The sequence below is a fragment of the Benincasa hispida genome, chromosome 11, assembly GCF_027475165.1.
Source record: "Benincasa hispida cultivar pf3 chromosome 11, pf3_genome.v1.1, whole genome shotgun sequence".
Lineage (NCBI taxonomy): Eukaryota > Viridiplantae > Streptophyta > Magnoliopsida > Cucurbitales > Cucurbitaceae > Benincasa > Benincasa hispida.
The window spans coordinates 38441747-38461190 of record NC_143488.1 but is presented as its reverse complement, the minus strand read 5'-3'; the positions used below and the strand labels follow the sequence as shown (position 1 = coordinate 38461190).

General features: G+C 33.7%; 1 long non-coding RNA gene across 1 annotated transcript; it reads left to right on the top strand.

Annotated features, from left to right (window-relative positions):
- The first annotated feature begins 13515 nt into the window (after positions 1-13515).
- On the top strand, positions 13516-14959 carry LOC150032621 (uncharacterized). The gene is made up of 2 exons (XR_016524853.1): positions 13516-14619; positions 14724-14959. It is a non-coding gene; the product is annotated as an uncharacterized LOC150032621 (long non-coding RNA).
- The last annotated feature ends 4485 nt before the right edge of the window (positions 14960-19444 follow it).

The window sequence follows — 19444 nt, the reverse complement described above, 5'->3', positions numbered from 1 at the left end:
GCAGTCTTAGATACGTCGCTGATTGCACTAGGTCTGACATAGCTTATGCTGTAGGATTACTTTGCAAGTTTACAAGCAGACCTTGTAAAGATCATTGGAATGCTATAGAAAGGGTCATGAGATACTTAAAGAAAACCCAAAACCTAGGATTAATTATCAAAAGTTTCCCGCTGTCCTGGAAGGGTTCAGCGATGCTTATTGGAACTCTCTTTCAGATGATTCAAAGGCTACAAGTGGCTATATCTTTAATATAGCTGGCATAGCTGTCTCTTGGAAGTCCAAGAAACAGACTATTTTAGCTCAATCTATGATGGAGTCAGAAATGATAGCACTAGTGACAACTAGTGAAGAAACAGGTTGGCTTAGAAGTCTGCTATCAGAGATTCCCTTATGGGAAAAGTCGGTACTAACCATATTGATCCATTGTGATAGTACTGCAGCAATCACAAAAATTCATAACCGTTACTACAACGGAAAGAGACGTCAAATACGTCGAAAACATAGTATCATTAGAAAGTTTCTCACTACTGGTGCAGTTAGAGTGGATCACATACAGACTGATGAAAAATTGGCAGATCCTTTAACGAAAGGACTGGCCCGAGAAAAGGTTTTTAGAACCTCAGAAAAGATGGGACTCATGCCTATCGAAAGATGAATCACAGTGAGGAAAACCCAACCTGTAGACTGAAGATCCCAAGAAACAGGTTCAACGGGTAAGAACTGATCACAAATGATATATAGTGAATCATGCTAAACCAACGCAGAGTTCCATTCCTATGACTTAAAGTCTGAGCATGATATCCTGAAGCTTAAGAAAGGTTGAACTCAGTTCTTAATGAGATTTATACTTGATGACAAGTGGGGTACCTAGCTACAGGAGTATTCTTGATAGACTCAACTGTGTGAATGTGGAAGTAAGGGTCGTTTCCTATGGAGTTCTTAGGCAAACTCTCTAGAGCATTTACTAAACCGGGATTCACGTGCTAGGCCTTAAAGCACGGGCTTTCGTACTACACCCTAATAGCACTCTGTATGAGATGCTGTTAAGGATAGAGTTCAAAACCAAGGGTTACTCTAATATATTCTGAATCATCTACACTATGTAAAGGTTCAAGTCGTAAGACACCTTTACTTATGCACGGTGTTGTATAGACTGAAACTGCTCTATAAAAGGCGAGGCCTTCAGCAGTTCGTAACACAGAATTCATTTCTTCGTTTCCCACTTCATTTTTTCTCTCCTCCTTCATCTCAGCGTTCCAAGCAGTGAGTTTAGAAAGGATGTATGTTCTGGTCGGTAACAGTGCATTTTCGATCGGGTTTCATTTGGTTGTTTTATCCTGGGACGACGTGGCACTTTTCAGACCTGCTTGCACACTTGGGCAAAGCCGCGAAACGTCTTAAAGAGAGCGAGCTCCGCAACTCGGCCTATAACGAGTTTCTGTTTTACAGGTTTAGCCCTTCGCTTGACCGCTGTGCCTTGACGGTTTACTGTTCATCGTTCTGAGGGTCCTGCCGTTTCCAACATCTTTCAGCATGTACCCAAGCCTATTTTGGTGAGTATTAAGTGTTATAGCTATATTTAGAGCCTTTGGAACCAAATTTAGATGGTGTAAATGAGCTTTTAACTCTTCATTTTTCCTTAATTTGTACTTTAGGCTTGATTTGAGGTGTTCGAATTGAGGTATATCAGATGCTCTCGTTTTGTAAATTTACCAAAAGGTCTGAATTTTAAGCTCATGGGTTTGATGGAAGCTTAGCAGAACTGGAGAAAATATTGGAGATATCAGTAAAAGGATTAGATGAAGAGAAGGTATCTGCAGCAACCACTCTTTGTGGGGCCTCCTTGATACGAGGCTCGAATATTCAGGTAACCATTGAAAGATAATATGACATAAACTAAAAAGTTTCTTTCTTTCTTTCTTTTTCTTTTTTTCTTTTCTTCTTCTTCTTCTTCTTCTTCTTCTTCTTCCTTTTTTTTTTTTTTTTTTTTTGGTCTCACATATTTTCTAAAGAAGTAATGGTATTATGACCTACTTCCATGCAGAAGATACTGTCCATTATATTACTAGGTTACTTTCTCCTCCCAGTTCCCACAGATTACTCTGGATGTGAAAGTCATTTGATAAGCTATGCTCCAATGCTGAATGTGCTTATTGTTGGAATAGCATCTATTGATTGTGTTCAGATTTTTTCTCTACGTGGTTTGGTATGTTCTTTATTGTTGCCTGATATTTATATTGAGACATTAATCTGTTACTGGTTTAATTAGAATCATTTACTTCGATGTACTTGTTTCTGGGGAAATTGAGGTTCTTCCTGTTATTAAGGTGTATCTGTCTATGTATTTTTATTTATAAGAAACAATTTACTTGATATAAACAAGTAGAAAACAGATCCAGAAAACGAAATGTGCTATTGAAAGACCCTTTGACTAGCCTATACAGAAGAGAGAAAGTTGCGAGGCATATTTGCAATCATAGAATTACATTTGCAGGCATAGTTAAAAGAAAGCAATCAGAGAAATGTGTGGTATTCTCAAAACTGCTAAGTAGGTAAGAATCTTGCTTGGGTTCATAAAGTTTGTTTATTTTCATTAAGTTGTTTGAGTTTATAAGTTTATGGATTCATGGTGGTCATCCAACTTTGCCTTCTTCCGCTGATTTGTATCATAAACAACAATTTTGTTTCTTTGTTCATTTATTTTTCAAATGCTTTTCTATTCTTGGCTTGTCCTATTCGCTTTTGGTTTTGTTCTCCACCTCTATTTCCATGCGTGACGTTTGTTGTACCTCTTTTGTGATAAAATGAAATAGGAATGAGTTATGATTAAATAGTACAATGAGAGCATGAGTTTGGCGGTTCATTTCTTCAAAATTCTTGCTTTTCTGTTTGCGTGATGCTTGGAGTTAAAGAAACTACTCACTTTCATAAAATGAAATAGGAATGATCTAAGCCACCATCGAACATGTTATGTTGGGCTTTTTTTACTAGAATTTATTAAAGAAGATGTTGCCATTATGAAATTATTAGATAGTGAGCCGTTATGTTCAATAGTGGCTTGATTTTGATTCTTTGTTTTACTTTTCATTTCTTTTTAGCTACACTGATGGTTGTCCTGAGTCTTGTTCTTGTCAAATATGCTTTAGTAACCGTGAGGATGTAAATAATGTTATTGTAGACCTTTCTATAATAATAGTTTTTCTATCTATTTTTCCTTTATGACCAAGAAAGCATTCATCTATTGTTCTTGTAGGTTCTTGAATATATATATTGGAAGAGTTCTGTAGAGGAATGAGAATAATCAAGAGCTCGACATTGTAAGTCTCTATTTTGTTTGTTTGTTTGTTTGTTGAGAGGGAGAATGCTTTGGCATTATAAGAATTTAAGAGAATTGTGCCTGTTTCAAGAAAACTCTTGCTTCCTTAGTTATACTCCTACGAGTTTAGCTTTAGTTCATATTGATTGAAGTTGCCTCATATTTGTGTTTTCTCATTCTCTTCCTCTACCATAACATGATGTATATTAAAACTCTCCTTGTAGGCCGGTCTTGGAATTCAAAAGAAGGTAGTTTGGTTATCCATTATGTCATCTCCCTCACCTCCATGATCTATTTCAATTTATAACTTATAGTTTGGTGATGTTGTGTGTATATATAATTTTGGGGGAGGTTTCTGACATTCTTCGCGTAGGGTAGTGTAGAGATTTGTGAAGTCATTTCGTAATTTTTGAGAAATAGAAGTGTTATGCAATTGTTTCTATTATTGTTTCATAACAATTTATGAACTTGAAGAAGCAACAAAATTTAATTTCATATTAGAGAAAATATCTTCTTCCAAATACTGTAGGTCTTGAAGAACATCGCTCGGAGAAGAGCAAATGTCAAGAACATCATTTTGATGTTTATGAGAAATGCAAGAAGAGAGAGGTATTTTCTTAACCTAGTTATGTGTAATCATGATCTATTGATTGATTGTTGGATGCTTAGATCTTGTTATTGTTCCATAGAACTACATGTTAAATTTGGATGGAAAAGGAACTTAAGCTATTCAAGTCTTGTTATCTTTGTGGTACTGGAATTTTAGTTTGAAGTTCTGATTTTCCCTTGGACCATCTTATTGCATTCTCCCCTTCATTCTTTCTCTTCTTTTTTTTTTGTTTTTTTTTTTTTTTTAGTTTGCTTTGATCTTACTTGGAATTTAGTTTAGGGATAAATCTCCACATTTATTGTAGGCACTCTTGCTTAGTTGATGTATTTTTCTGGAAATAAGAAATTGTTGAAAAATGATCAAGTTCAAACTTCTATAAAAACTGGTGGAAGAAGTCCTTCCATTCTCCAAGGAAGGATTCACTTTACCCAGTTTGAAGCGAGCAAAATAAGATTGTATTGCGTTTATTAACCACAAGCAACTTGGTCTGAGTGATTTTCTTCGTGGCATACACTTGCGCATGATCTATTTTCCTCTTAAACTTGTTTAGTTAATATGATTGGTGTAGTTGCCTAAGAAATCTAAAATGAAAAAAGAACTCCTTTGCTGAATTTATTGTTTGGATTCTTTATAAGATTTAAATGAAGTTGCAAGTTTGTTTACAAATTTTGAAACTCTGGATTTGTATTTTGAAGTTATTCTTTTTCGACTCTTGCAAATCGTGATATTTATTATATTTTTCTCAACAGTGTTGTTTATTGTTGTCATACTTAAAAATTTCTCAGGGTCCTGATGGAAGATCGGGTTTTGGCAATGGAGCCGGTAGCTATGGCAGAGGAGTAGCAGCTCAAACTTTACTTGGAAAGTACTGTCTTACACGCAATTCAATTAATTTTTAGTGGAATGAGTTACGAGCTTGATTGAAGAGATTCTTAGCCTTTTCTTCTTTCTTTTAGCTTATGAAAATATTATAAATTCAAGTTTGTTAGAACTATTGCTTTGTAAGTATAAATTTTGTTATGCTCTTTGAGAGCTAACTATTATTCATACTTTGTGAGCAAGGCTTATTTAAATTTTTGTGTTTGTTGAGATCTTAGTATATAAAAACAATTCTTGTACTTTGTGACCCAACATGAGACACATAATGTTGTTTTTAAATTTTTGATCTACATTAAAAATGGATTGGACAATGGCATTTAAAAAAAAAGGGACAATAATTGAAAAAAATAGACAATAATTTCGGGCTTTAATGTCAATTTAAAACTGACATTAAAAGGCTTTAATGTTGGTTGACAACCGACATTGAAGATCCTGTTATAAAAATCTTTAATGTCGGTTGTCTTTAATGTCGGTTTTAAACCGATATTGAAGATGGTGAACAATGTTGGACTTACATTAAAGACCTTTTATAACATAATCTTCAATATCGGTTGTCAACCGACATTAAGGCCTTTTAATGTTAGTTTTAAACCGACAATAAAGCCCAGAATTCTTATAGTGTATATGTAAAATGAAAACCAGATAGAGAGAGGAAAAGAGAAAACCTACAATTTTGAAAGGGAATAGAAAACTCTTATCTGTAGGAAATGAGGATGTCTAGGAATAAGCTATTCTCAAACAACGAGTTGAAAACTGTGAAACAAACAAGGAAATTTGATACATATCCAATTTCTATGCAGAAAACCCTCCAACAGAACGATCCCTAAGGGACTTATTGGAAGGAGTTCGGATGCCTGGGAATCACTAATGCCTGTGTTTGGGGTGCAAGATTTGGAAATCTGAATATTTGAAGCATTTGTTTAGAGTGTTGGTTTTAAATGCTTGGATTTAGCTAATCTTTTTTTTTAATTTTTTTTTTTTTTTAATCGTACAACCTAAATTGTATCATGTATCAAATTTTGAATTGTACAAACTTTACATATTTTGTACCTCTAATTCAATTTCTTTGCTCTATTGATTGTCATGTTAATAATCTAAAAAACGAGAAATTTTAAAATTCAATAACAATTTTGATTACAGTTGCATTAACATGAAGAGTCCCAAAAGTTTAGGGTTAACAAAAATGGTCTAATTAAGAATATTACAAACCATCCATAAAATATAACAAGTCATGTAGTCAAAGAGTCTTGCAAAATTTAAGGTTAAGTAACATTAAAAAGGTCTAACAAGTGTCAAAAGTAAGCATAACCAGAAGGGCCAAACAAAAGCGAAAATCATGTAGAGTTCCTCTGAGCCATGGTTATAGTTGCCTTTCCAAGATACGCATGCATTAAAATCATGCACAGTTCCTCTGAGCCATGGTTATAGTTGTCTTTCCAAGATACGCATGCATTTTTTTATACTTCCACTCAACTACAATCAAACAGTCGTGTATGTCCATTCCAAGAATAGTCTATAGTTCAGTGTATAATTGTTTGCATAGGGATAATTCTGCTTCCATCCTTTCGTTTGGTCATGCAGAAATCTTCCTTATTTCCATTGAAGTTTCTCGCATATCTTTGCGAAATGTGTCAATGACATCCCTTGAATATGACCGCTTTTTTTTACTCTGTTTGGACGATCCTGCACAACAAGTTTAATTTTCTTTTTTAATCTCTAATTTATCTTATTTGTCAATTTTAACAACATATTTAGTTTATTTTGATTTAAAATTTTTAATTTTATAACAAATTAAAGAATTTTATGATTAAGTTTTGCTTTTAAAAACAAGTTAAAAGGTTACCATTTCGAAAATTTAGCTTTGTACAAATTTTATATAATTAGTCAACGTTGCTGTTTGTATAAGAAGTCAATATCACATCAATTATCATAGTTATTTTTTAGGCAAATATTTTAAGAAAAAGTTTAAAATATACCCATCCCATTTGCTTTCTATAACAAATCAATATCACTGCTACTGTCATATAAATGTTTCAAGACAAATTTTTGCTTATAAAAAGTATGTACATAACCCTTTTGCTTTTCTTATAATAAGTCAACAATGTAAATTAACTTCAAATATAAAATTAACATTACAAATTTCATTCCAAACAAAGTATTCTCAAAAGTTAAAATAATATATATGACAAAGACAACACAATCATAATATATAGAATATAAATGTACTAACAAAGAAATTAATAACACAAAAGTCCATGCACAAATATGAGAATGAAAAAGCACATTACGTAGTGATGAGTTTATTATTAACTGAGCGTGTGAGGCAAGATAAAATAGGCCTACAAAAAATGTAAAATAAAAAAGTCTATGAGATGGAGTAAGGGAAATAAGGTAGAAAATATTGTTGAAAGTCATTCCCTTCTATACAATGGACTCTTTGCTCATTTCATGATAGTTGAATGTAAAAGTAAGTGTTAATTGAAAAAATAATAAAAAGATATTAAAATTAATTAATAATAAATAATACAATAAAAATCGTTTCTATTGTTAATATAACATGAATCACAAGTTAATAATGTTAATAAAAAAATCAAATTAATCATAATCAAACATCAAACTTCCATAACTTCCTAATGGGGAATAAGCCCAAGAATACTTCAATAACACATTGATAACAATTAAAACAATCTAAAAAAAAATCAGAACCCACCACATACATTTAAATGAAGCCCAAAAAATTTTGTATATAAAAATGTTATTAAAAGTAATCAGAATCAAAACAATCCAAAAAGAATCAACCACATGTAGTCCAACAAAGAAACAAACGAATCATGTAATTAAATAATAGAAGCCTCCGGTAGGATTTGTAGTCATTAAATACGAAATCCTACAACAAATTACTCATCATCGGCCTTGGGTTAGAAATTAACCTATGCAATGTAGATGAAAGAACCTCACCCACCAAACTTTAATCATCGAAATCCAACCTCCTACCATGCCTCTAAAATTATGGAACCATAATAAATTTTCTTCTAAGAGGCGACAAGAGGTGGATTCTAGTCAGCCTCAAAGAGTCAAAACAAGTCAAAAAGAATCAACCACGTGTAGTCCAACAAAGAAAAAAAATAATGTAATTAAAATAACAGATGCCTTCGGTAGGATTTGTAGTCATTGAATAGGAAATCCTGCAACAAATTATTCATCATCGACCTTGAGTTAGAAACTAACCTGTGCAATGTAGATCAAAGAACCTCACCCACTCCAATCATCAAAATCAATCTCCTATCATGCCTCTAAAATTATGGAACACAATAAATTTTCTTCTAAGAGGCGGCAAGAGGTGGATTCTGGTCCAGAAGGGAACTTCTAAGAGAGTGAATCTAAACAAAAAAAAAGTAGATCTATAGCAACCAAAATAAGGAGAGATAAATTTTGATTTATCCTTGAGATATTTGTCCCCTGTCGAAGTAAGGAACCATGGCATATATGTTTGGAATAGATTCCATTTTGAGAGAGTTGAAAAAGCACTATCTCGTTGAAAGGTTCTATACATCTGCCCTTTCTCAAGGCATTTCTTTAGATAAAGACTCCGATTTTCCTCTTTTGGAATGGTAAATATTTCTCAGAACATGGAATGTGAATCAAACCCATGTTTCAATTAAAATTGAGATACTCATGAAACAGATCAAGAGATATCAGAGATATTGTAGACATTGATTAGAAGAAAGAAGAACAAATCCAAAAAAAAGTATAAATCTAAGAATCGAGACTGTGGGAATAAAAAAGATAGATCTAAATAAAAAGTGTTTGTGGTATACTAAAAACCAAATCAATGAACACCACAGACCATCAATAAAACATCAAATTGTGGCTTAAAAAAGTAAACAAAATGTATTAAAATTTGTTAACAAATTGTGCCTAAAAAGAGCGGTCGTGAAAAAAATTTCAAGAAAAAACAAAGAGAAGAGGGAGATAAAATTGGGGTCAACGGAGAAGGAATTGCAAGTAGATTTGAAGAGGAAGGACCAACAAAATACAGAAAGAAGTGAATACGTACCTCTGAGGAGCATCGATTGACATGCAAAGTGTCACGGTCATGCTTGTCCAGGGCCTGTTGCCCATGGCCGCATGCCCAATCCAACCCCCTTCTAGCATACTTTCATATCTTGTATTGTATTAGCTTAGTTAACTTACTTTCTTTACATTTTCGTTGTAAGTGACCACTCGCCCTTTTGCATATGCAAGGACGCCAGTTGGCTTTTTGTTCAAAATGCACTATATGGGGATAAGACTAACCATCACTTTCTCATACCCGGAGTAGTACTCTATAAAGCTGTTGTTGTTGCTTATTGCTTTCTAGTCTACTACAATCTTTCTTTCTTTATTCACACTCACAAAAACTTCTTACAAAAACCTTTTCTCCAAACCCGTTTTCTAAAACCGTTTTTCCTAAACGGGGGTGGAGGTTGCAAGAGGCACTCGGTGTGCCACCGGCAGTCCGTATTCAAGTTGGCTGACTTGTTCGTGAGCAGGAACAAGTGCCGCACAATCGCTAAGAGAAGCTTCCGAAAGAGCGATTGTGACACAAAGCAACAAAAAGGAAGGGAGAGTTAGGATTTCAATGGGAAATGAGAGAAAGAGAGGAGGAATACAGATCTAGGTTTCACTGAGGAAGAAGAAGAAGAAAGATGGGAGGAATACCTTCATGGCACATGACACGTGAAAACGAGAAATCTTGCCAAATTATCCCATTGGAATTCTGAATGAAAACCTGGAATATCTATCCTTAGACCAAACGTGGGATTAGCTTAAAATGCCAAGCCCACCCAATTCCAATCCCATGGCCAAACGGCCCCTATGGGTGTGTTCTCGGTAATATCCCATCTTCTTTGTTTTCGTTTTCTGTTTTTTTTTTAAAATAAAAAATAAAATAAAAAATTGATGACTCTTAGTTATATTTTTTTATAAAAATTAAATGAAATTATTTTGACAATAGTATGAAAGATGAAAATTTATGTGAAAATAAATTTTCTTGTTTTTTTTAGCATTCAATTTCATATAATAAAAAAGTAGAAAACATTTATAATAAAATGAAAAGTAAAAAAAAAGTTTTTTTAAAAAAATAAGTGTTAACACTAGGTTTTGAAGTAGTGGCATACCCAGAACTTCACGAAGGGGATGAGGGGGAAGGCACAATTTTATACAAAGTTAGAAGTTTACCCATGAACTTTTAGATTTGTGTTTATGATTCTTGAACTTTAAAAAATATATAATAGACTCGTGAATTCCTGATTTTTGTGTCTAGTAGATCATTAAAATATCAATTTTACATCTAATAGGTATCTTACATTAAATATTACCTTACACATCAAATTATAATATATCTATTAACTACAAAATTGAAAATGTAAGGCTGACACAAAAAAGAATTGTTTAATAAAATGATTAATTTTAAAACACTTTTAATATTTTTGAGATCTTTTTATAGATCGATCACACATTTTTAAGAGATTTATTAGAGTTAAAAAAAATTAAAAAATTTATTAGTCACAATTTTTAAAATTCAAGGACTAAATATATGGAAGGCATATTTTAAAGAAAAATTATCTCTAAAAAGTGGAAATTGTAGATTTTTTAAAAAAAAAAAGTTGAAAATTAAAATAATAAACAAATATATCTACTGAGATTTTAGAAAAAAATTTATAGCCATACACAAAAAAATCAATGCGTCAGCCAGGCCTTTCTCCGTGCTTACCACTGAGGTACAGTCTAATGGTGAAAAAAAATTAACTAGTTAATTATATATAAATTAATTATTTTTAAATTTAATAAAAAAAACATATACATCTATAATATATATAAAAATACGAATTTAGAAGAAACTTTTTTGTTTGGATAATAATATTCTTCATTTTTTACTTAATACCTACTTTATCCTCAATTTAATATTCATATAAAATTTAATTAAAAAATACTTATAAATAGCCAACACGAACATAGCTCAATTGGTATAGTATTGATACTTTTAATCTCAAGATTTGAAGTTCAATTCACTCAACCCATTCTTAAAAAGAATTGTGTACAATAAAACACTTATCATTCCTTTTTCATTCTTATTTTTCTTTTCTACTATTTAATAATTAATATTATTTTGCTTAATATTTAGTCATATAAAAGGAGGTCTACTTTAAAGAAATTGTGTGTAGTAAAACTCTTATCTATCATTTTTCTTTTTCTTCTTTAATAAGTAGTATTATTTTGCTCAATAGTTAAAATGTATGTTTCAATATTCTTAATTAAAAAATTTTTGTGTAATTTGACAGTAATATCCTTCACTTTTTACTTAATACCTAATTTATCCTTCCTTTGATATTTATATAAAATATCACTTTAAAAATACCCCTAATTAACCTTTCTCATTTCAATTTAAAGTATGTTATTTTTAATTCCAATTTTCAAATACTAATTAAACTAATGTAATAATAGCCCTTTTATATACCCTAACGTTGATCTTCTTCTTCTTCTTCTTCGTGTCTTTACCTTTTCCTATAAAATTAAATTTGTTCATATTTACTGATAAATTTAAGAAATATAAAATGGTAGAATATTGATAGTCAATTTCTTCATTTATAAAACTGTGATGAAATTTCAATCCTTCTAGAATTTTAATAATAATTTTAAAGCAAAAGTGAACATGAGTATATATTTCGAACTTGAATGTTTAGAAATGGTTTGTCATTTCCTCCCATAATAATAATAATAATAATAATAAATAAATAACATTTACCTTTTCTACTTATCCCTCCCACTTCCCACTATAGAACACATTTTAATTCTTAATTATTAATCTTCTTGATATGTTACCACTTTTCCAATATAGCCATGTCTCTATATATTTCTAAAATTTTATTTCTTTTTTCTTCATTACACCTACTTTCCCTTAATTTTCAATGATATAATATAATTTCAAAATTATTTTATTCTATAATTTAGAGATAAAAGTATTAGTTCCTTTTTTCTGAAATGTATCCATCAACTTGATTAATAATAATGTGAAAAGTAATAACATAAATAGTGTTTGCATCAGATTTGAAGAGAAATTTATTTCGTGAAACTTGAACTTTGTATCTGTATTAATTTTATAGAAAGTGAATACAATCTCTAATACATAATATTTTTGTATGTTTTTAAAATAAACTATATTCCAAGGGTCAATGCTTCTGATTGTAGAGAATTCCCAATGTAGAATTATTGACCTTGGAATGAGAAGCTCTTCTATTTATAGAGCTCTATGATGGGTCTCATGGGCATGGACCTAGTCTTTGAGCCTAATTAATTGGACTTGGGTCTGACCTTTGGGCCCAAAGGCTCATTCTGGCATTTTAGGCCCAAATTAAATCCATATTTGGACATAACTGGACCAACACCCAAATTATAACGTCAAATTGGACGAAATTAATTTTACTCAACCCAACATTCGTGACGGGAACACATGACGTCATCAGTATCTGTCTTCAATTCCAATTTGGGACCCACGTCGACTCTTAACTGGTCCCAAATTTGTTGATTTTGATATTTCGTCGTTAATTTACTAAATGACATGGCAATCCGTGATTGGTCTAATATTTCTACTCCAACAAACGCCCCTTTTTGAGATTTGTGTACAGATGTAGGTGGATGAATCTTGAAAAAGATAAAGCCGACATCGAAATATAAGTAATTCGATCTTGACTTTGATGCTCTCAATTTAATTAAACCGTGAATTTAGTGACAAGTTTAACTAAAATTTGCAATAGAGGACGACCAAAATTTTAATTTAAGAAAAATCTCAATCTTTATCGCAAAGTGATTTGATTTGGAGAGATAAAACATAAGAAGTCTCAAAAAAAAAAAATTTATAAAAAGGAAAATTCAGGTTTTATCCCAAATTAATTTTATTTAATGACGAAACTTAAAAATTTTGAATTTAAAATGAAATTCAAGTTTCATCCCTAATTTGATTTGATTTAGAGGTTAAAACTTAAGAATTTGGTTCTAAGAAAGAAATTTGGGATATGACCAAATTTACCAAAAAAAAAAAACTTTGAGTTTTGTCCCCAATTTAATTTGATTTGGAGATAAAATTCAAAAATTTTGAATTAAAAATGAAAATTCAAGTTTCACCCCAATTTAATTTGATTTGGGGATGAAAACTTGAAAATTTTGAATTTAAAAAAATGAAAATTCAAGTTTCATCCCCACTTTAATTTGATTTGAAGGTTAAAACTTAAAAATTTGGTTCTAAGAAAGAAATTTGGGATATGACCAAATTTTAAAAAAAAATAAAAAAAAAATACCTTTGAGTTTTGTCCCCAATTTAATTTGATTTGGAGTAGAAACTTAGAAATTTAGAATTAAAAATGAAAATTCAAGTTTCACCCCAATTTAATTTGATTTTGGGATGAAAACTTTAAAAAAAAATTGAAAATTCAAGTTCATCCCCACTTTGAAATTTGATTTGGAGATGAAATTTAATTAATGAAAAATGTTTGGTACATGACCAACCGTTTTAGACAAAGAAAGGTAGGAGAAAAATAATCAAAGATAAGTTTTGGGACTTGAAATAAATTTTTTTAAACAAATAAAATCTAGATTTAATTAAATCTAAGATGTGTTGAATCTGGATTCGGTGGACTCTCTATAAATAGGACTCAGGGCCTCCAGCATTCTCATCCCATCAATCTACATTCTTCCTGTTTCTTCCATTTTTTTCTTTTTTCTTTTGGTAAAACTTTTCCCCTTTTTTTTCTTTTTTTTTTCTTTTCTTTGTTTGTTTTTTTTTCTTTTTCTTTTCCATTCCTCATTCTGACCCCTCCTCTTCTCCTTCTTTTTCCTCTCTCCTTTTTGTTTATTTTCTTCTTTTTTCCTTTTTTGTTGTTTTTTTCTACCTTTTCATTTTTTAAAAAAAAAAACCTAACTTTTCAAAAAAAATCAAAACCAAATTAAAATTTTCAAGCTCCTTTTTTTTTTCCTTTTTCTGTCTTTTTTTCTTTTTTTTCTTTTCATTTCTTTTTTATTATTCATTTTTTTCTTGCCTCTATTTTTTCTTTCTTTCTTTCCTTTTTTTTAACTTTAGTTGCAACTATCATCACTTTCTCTTTTTTTTACGAATTTGCCCTCTTATCATTTTTTTGTAGGAGTTAAAGTGCAACTCAAGGGAACATAAAAACTATTTTTTTAGTCTCGTCGACCCGTCAAGTAATCTTAAAGGGTGGGTTTCCTTTTTCACAAGTTTTGTTTTGTAACAATTTTTTTTTTTTTGTAGAAATGTCTGGGTGCGTGATCGACTCTTTGGTACATATAGGGATGACCCCGGCATGGTCTATCTATTGTATCTCTGTTCGTGCTCGTGCTTCCTTATCGTCATAGGGGGCCTCCGCAAAGGCTTACAAACCTCCCCCTCCCATTCGATCACCTTAGGGATGATCCTGGAAAGGTCTACCTTGTAGCATCGTTTGTGCATCCTGATCGTCATGGGAGATCCTGCAAAGGCTTACAACTCCCCCATTCGGTCACCCTAGGGATGATCCCGAAAAGGTCTACCTTGTAGCGTCGTTCGTGCATGCTGATCGTCATAGGAGGGGTCCTGTAAAGGCGAGTGAAAGGAAACAGAAAGCGCCTACTAACCCACCACCTATCACCCAGAGGAAGCGTCCACCGCCGCTTGAAAAAGGAACATGTTTCTACTGCAACCAGGACAGACACTAAAAGAGGAATTGTTCTCGCTATCTGAAGGAAAAGAAGGCAACCAAGGCTAAGGCCAAGGCAAATAAAGGTAAATGTGATTTATTTGTGTTAGAAACTTGTTTAGTGGAGAATGATGAATCCGCCTGGATAATTGATTCGGGTGCCACTAATCATGTTTGTTCTTCTTTTCAGGGGATTAGATCCTAGTGACAGATGGAGGCTGGTGAGATGATGTTACGAGTAGGCACCAGGAACATCGTCTCTGTTGTGGTAGTGGGAGGCATCCAGTTAACTTTACAAAATAGGTTTCTCGTATTAAAAGATGTCTTTGTAGTTCCTAAACTAAAAAGGAACCTTATTTTTGTAAAGTGTTTGTTGCAGTGCAAATACACTCTTTCTTTTAAAGTGAATAAAGAGTTTATTCATAAGGATGGTGTTGAAATTTGTACAACTAAACTGGAAAATAACTTGTATGTGCTAAGACCGTTAGCCTTAAGTTCCCTCCATAACATAGAGATGTTTAAATCTGTCATAACTCAATCTAAACGTCAAAGAGTTTCCCCATAAGAAAATGCTTAATTTTGGCATCTTCGAATAGGGCACATCAATCTCAATATGATTGAGAGATTGGTGAAGAATGGCCTTTTAAACGAGTTAGAAGAAAATTCTTTACCAGTGTGCAAATCTTGCCTTGAGGGTAAGATGACTAAAAGATCTTTTACTGGGAAAGGTTATCGAGTTAAAGAGCCTCTACAATTAGTACATTCTAACCTTTGCGGTCCTATGAATGTGCGAGCTCGAGAAGGCTATGAGTACTTATCAATTTTACTTGTGATTACTCTAGATATGGGTATGTTTATCTGATGCAATAAAAGTCTGAATCTTTTGAAAAGTTCAAAGTATTCAAGGCTGAAGTTGAGAATGCTTTGGATAGACGGATTAAAACACTTCGATCAGATCGAGGTGGAGAGTTTTTGGATCCATGGTTTCAAGACTATTTATTAAAACATGGAATCATTTCCCAATTCTCAGCACCGGGTACACCTCAGTAGAATGGTGTAGCAGAGAGGAGAAATAGAACCTTGTTGGACATGGTTCGTTCGATGATGAGTTACGCTTCCTTACCAGTCTCGTTTAGGGTTTCGCACTGGAGATTGCGGTACACTCCTTCCAAGAGTGTTGCGAGAATACCTCTAGAGTTGTGGAACGAGCGTAAAGCTAGTTTACGTCACTTCCGCATATGGGGTTGCCCAGCACATGTGCTTGAGGCAAATCCCAAGATGTTGGAATCATGGTCGAGGTTGTGCCTCTTTGTAGGCTACCCCAAAGGTACACAAAGGGGTTACTTTTATGATCCATCCAAAAAAAAAGTGTTTGTTTCCACGAATGCTACTTTTCTAGAGGAGGATCATATCAGGGAGCACAGTCCACGTAGTAAAGTCATGTTACGTGAGCTTTCCAACGAAACTACTGAAACTTCAACAAAAACTGTTGAAGGACCTGCTTCATCAGCAAGAGTTTTTTATGATAGTTCATCTGGTAGGTCGGTTCCACCTCAAGAGTTGAGGGAACCTCGACGTAGTGAGAGGGTTACGAACCTGCCTGATCGCTATCTGGGTTTCAGAGAAATCCTAGCTATGGTGGCAGATGGCAACGTTGAGGATCTGTTGTTTTATCAAAAGGCAATGGATGATGTTGACTGGGATGAATGGGTCAAATCCATGAATATCGAGATGGAGTCAATGTATTTCAACTCAGTATGGGATTTTGTAGGTCAGCCTGATGGGGTAATACCTATAGGTTGTAAATGGATAAACAAGTGCAAACGGGATACTGATGAAAAGATGCAAACCTTTAAGGCTCGACTTGTGGTAAAGGTTTATAACCAGGTGAAGGGAGTCGACTATGAGGAGACTTTCTCACCTATTACCATGTTAAAGTTTATTTGTATCCTCGTATCCATTATCGCTTATTATAATTGTGAGATCTGGAAAATGGACGTCAAGACGGCTTTTTTTAATGGTAATTTTGAGGAGACTATTTACATGGTGCAACCCGAAGGATTCATTGCACAAGGTCAAGAGAAAAAAGTTCGCAAACTGAATCGGTCCATTTATAGGCTGAAACAAGCATCTCGATCTTGGAATATTCGGTTTGATATTGCGATCAAATCATATGGCTTTGACCAAAACATTGATAAACCTTGTGTTTACAAGAAGATCGTCAAAAATTTAGTAGTTTTCTTAGTGTTATATATATACGGTATACTATTCATTGGGAATGATGTAGCTCTACTGATTATGTTCAGAACTAGCTAGCAACTCAATTCTAAATGAAAGATTTGGGAGAGGCTCAATTTGTTCTGGGTATACAGATCTTTTGGGATCGTAAGAACAAAGTGTTAATGATGTCTCAGACATTGTATATTGATAAGATCTTGCTTAAGTACTCGATGCAGGACTTCAAAAGGGGCCTACTGCCATTCAGACATGGAGTCACTTTGTTTAAGGACATGTGTCCTAAGACACCTCAAGAGGTTGAGGAGATGTGACGGGTCCCATATGCATCTGTCGTTGGCAATTTGATGTATGTGATGCTCTGCACTAGGCTAGACATCTGCTATGTTGTAGGAATAGTCAGTAGATATCAATCTAACCCAGGCTAGGGTCACTGGACCGCAAAAATCCTCAAATATCTTCGGAGAATAAGGGACTACATGCTCATGTATGGGTCTAGGGATTTGATCCTTACTGGATACACGAATTCTGACTTTCAGATTGATAAGGACTCTCGGAAGTCCACTTCAAGGTCAGTTTTTACTCTTACAGAGGAACTGTAGTGTAGCGGAGCACTAAGTAGGGGTGCATCCCCGAATCTACGATTGAGGCCGAGTACGTAGCGGCTTGTGAAGCTGCTCAGGAGGCCGTCTGGCTCAGAAAGTTCTTGACAGAGCTGAAAGTTATTTCAGATATGTCTAGGCCCATCACCCAATAGTGGTGCTTTGGCGAACTCCAAGGAGACCATAAGTCACAAGCGCGGCAAACACATAGAGTGGAAGTATCATCTGATCCGCGAGATAGTGCATCTAGGAGACGTGATCGTCACGAAGATTGACTCGGAGCACAATGTTGCTAACCTATTTATGAAGAATCTCACGACTACAGTGTTTGAGGGTCACCTTCAGAGCATGGGTCTACGGGACCGCCCGCAGCTGAACTAGGGCAAGTGAGAGATTTTATTGTACTGGGTTTTTATGCCCTAGTTTATTGTTTTGTACTTGTTTTTGTACACTCCACTTCACTTTAGGACAAGTGGGAGATTGTTGGGGTCGATGCCCTAAAGTCTCGTATCTTGTAGTTTGTAAACAGTTTGTACGAACACTTGTGATGTATAATATATGATATTTACTTCACTTCTTGACTTTGCACATTGGATGTTTTATTTGCTTTACCACAAATCAATAAACTAAAATCTCTAGTTATCATTATGTAACTTAAGCATGTATGTGATGACATACAAGTGGATCATGTCTAAAGTGAAAACCAAAATGGTCTGTAGTATATGGATATAGGAAGGAAACCTTATCTTGATAACGCTACGAATGTGACCTGCTTTGTGGAATAGTTACAAGGGTCGTGACTTGCTACAGATGATCTAATCCTGATCATTCATATGTGGACGTGCAAGCGGGGGCGTCCTATACAAAGAGTTTGTATAAGACTTGACCACGAAGTGTTAACATCTCATTATATAACCTCGTTCATGACAGAGACTTCACTTCATTAGGATGACCATATGTAACATGACCTCAATCCTGAGTGAGTTGGGAATTTCTGCCATTGAGGGTGATTCTTTGATTTGCTAGGGTGCGAGTGGCTAGAGCGCCGACTCAAACTACCACTTTAAAGATTCGTCTAATTTGGGAGCTAGGAGCTCAGCTACACAAATGAAGTTCACTCCTTCCCCGAAGTAGAGGTAAGTAGATAGATTGCTCCCTTAAGGGTTGATCTCGGGGCTTGAACAATGTGGCACCACACATCTTCTCATGGTCTAAGAGTGTTCACATATAGTAGGACTATGTTATATTGTTCATTAGAGGGATCAGTGGTACTTAAGGAGTAAGATGTAACTATAGGGGAAAACGGAAAATTGACCCAGTTGTGCTTACAAGCATTTGTGAAAGGTCATCGTATTAATGATTGGTTATATCTGATGGACATAGAAATATATCTGTAGTAAGAAGAGTTTAACTGTCGATCTTTAGTGGAATGTCTGACAGTTAACGGATGGTGGATATCGTGGCTAAAGAGTTTAGTTAGTTATTCACGTACCATTAGAGCTTCGAGCCATAGGTCCATAAAGTCCCCTTGGTAACTTGAATGCAAGTTGAGAATCAGTTTTTAGGTCAATTTGAAATGTTTAAATTGACAAGAGGGAGTTCGATTATATATGATATAATTGAACTAGTTAATTATAAATGATATAATTGACTTTATGCATGAGATGTATTAATTTGGAGGAAATTGGATATAAATATGATTTATATCTAGTGGAGGAAAAATATTATGGTTAATATATGATATTAAACCATAGGTTATGAATATAATGTGATTATATTTATTATTTTTAATTGGACAGTTATGGGATAATTAGCCAGCGTCTCTTCTGTTTTCATAACTGATGAGTAAGATAGAGAATTGTTTTGAGACGCTTAAATAGCTCACAGTGTATTGCGATTCAAGATAGTCATCACTTAGTAAATTAGAGCATATACAATAGTGCTGTTTACTAAAAGATCGCTTACACCCGCACGCACTACTTACTATACGATCGCTTATCTTTTATTAAACGATTATTTAGTGCCAGAGCTTTACTAAACGATCGTAAAGATGATCGCTTAGCTTTTCGTATAC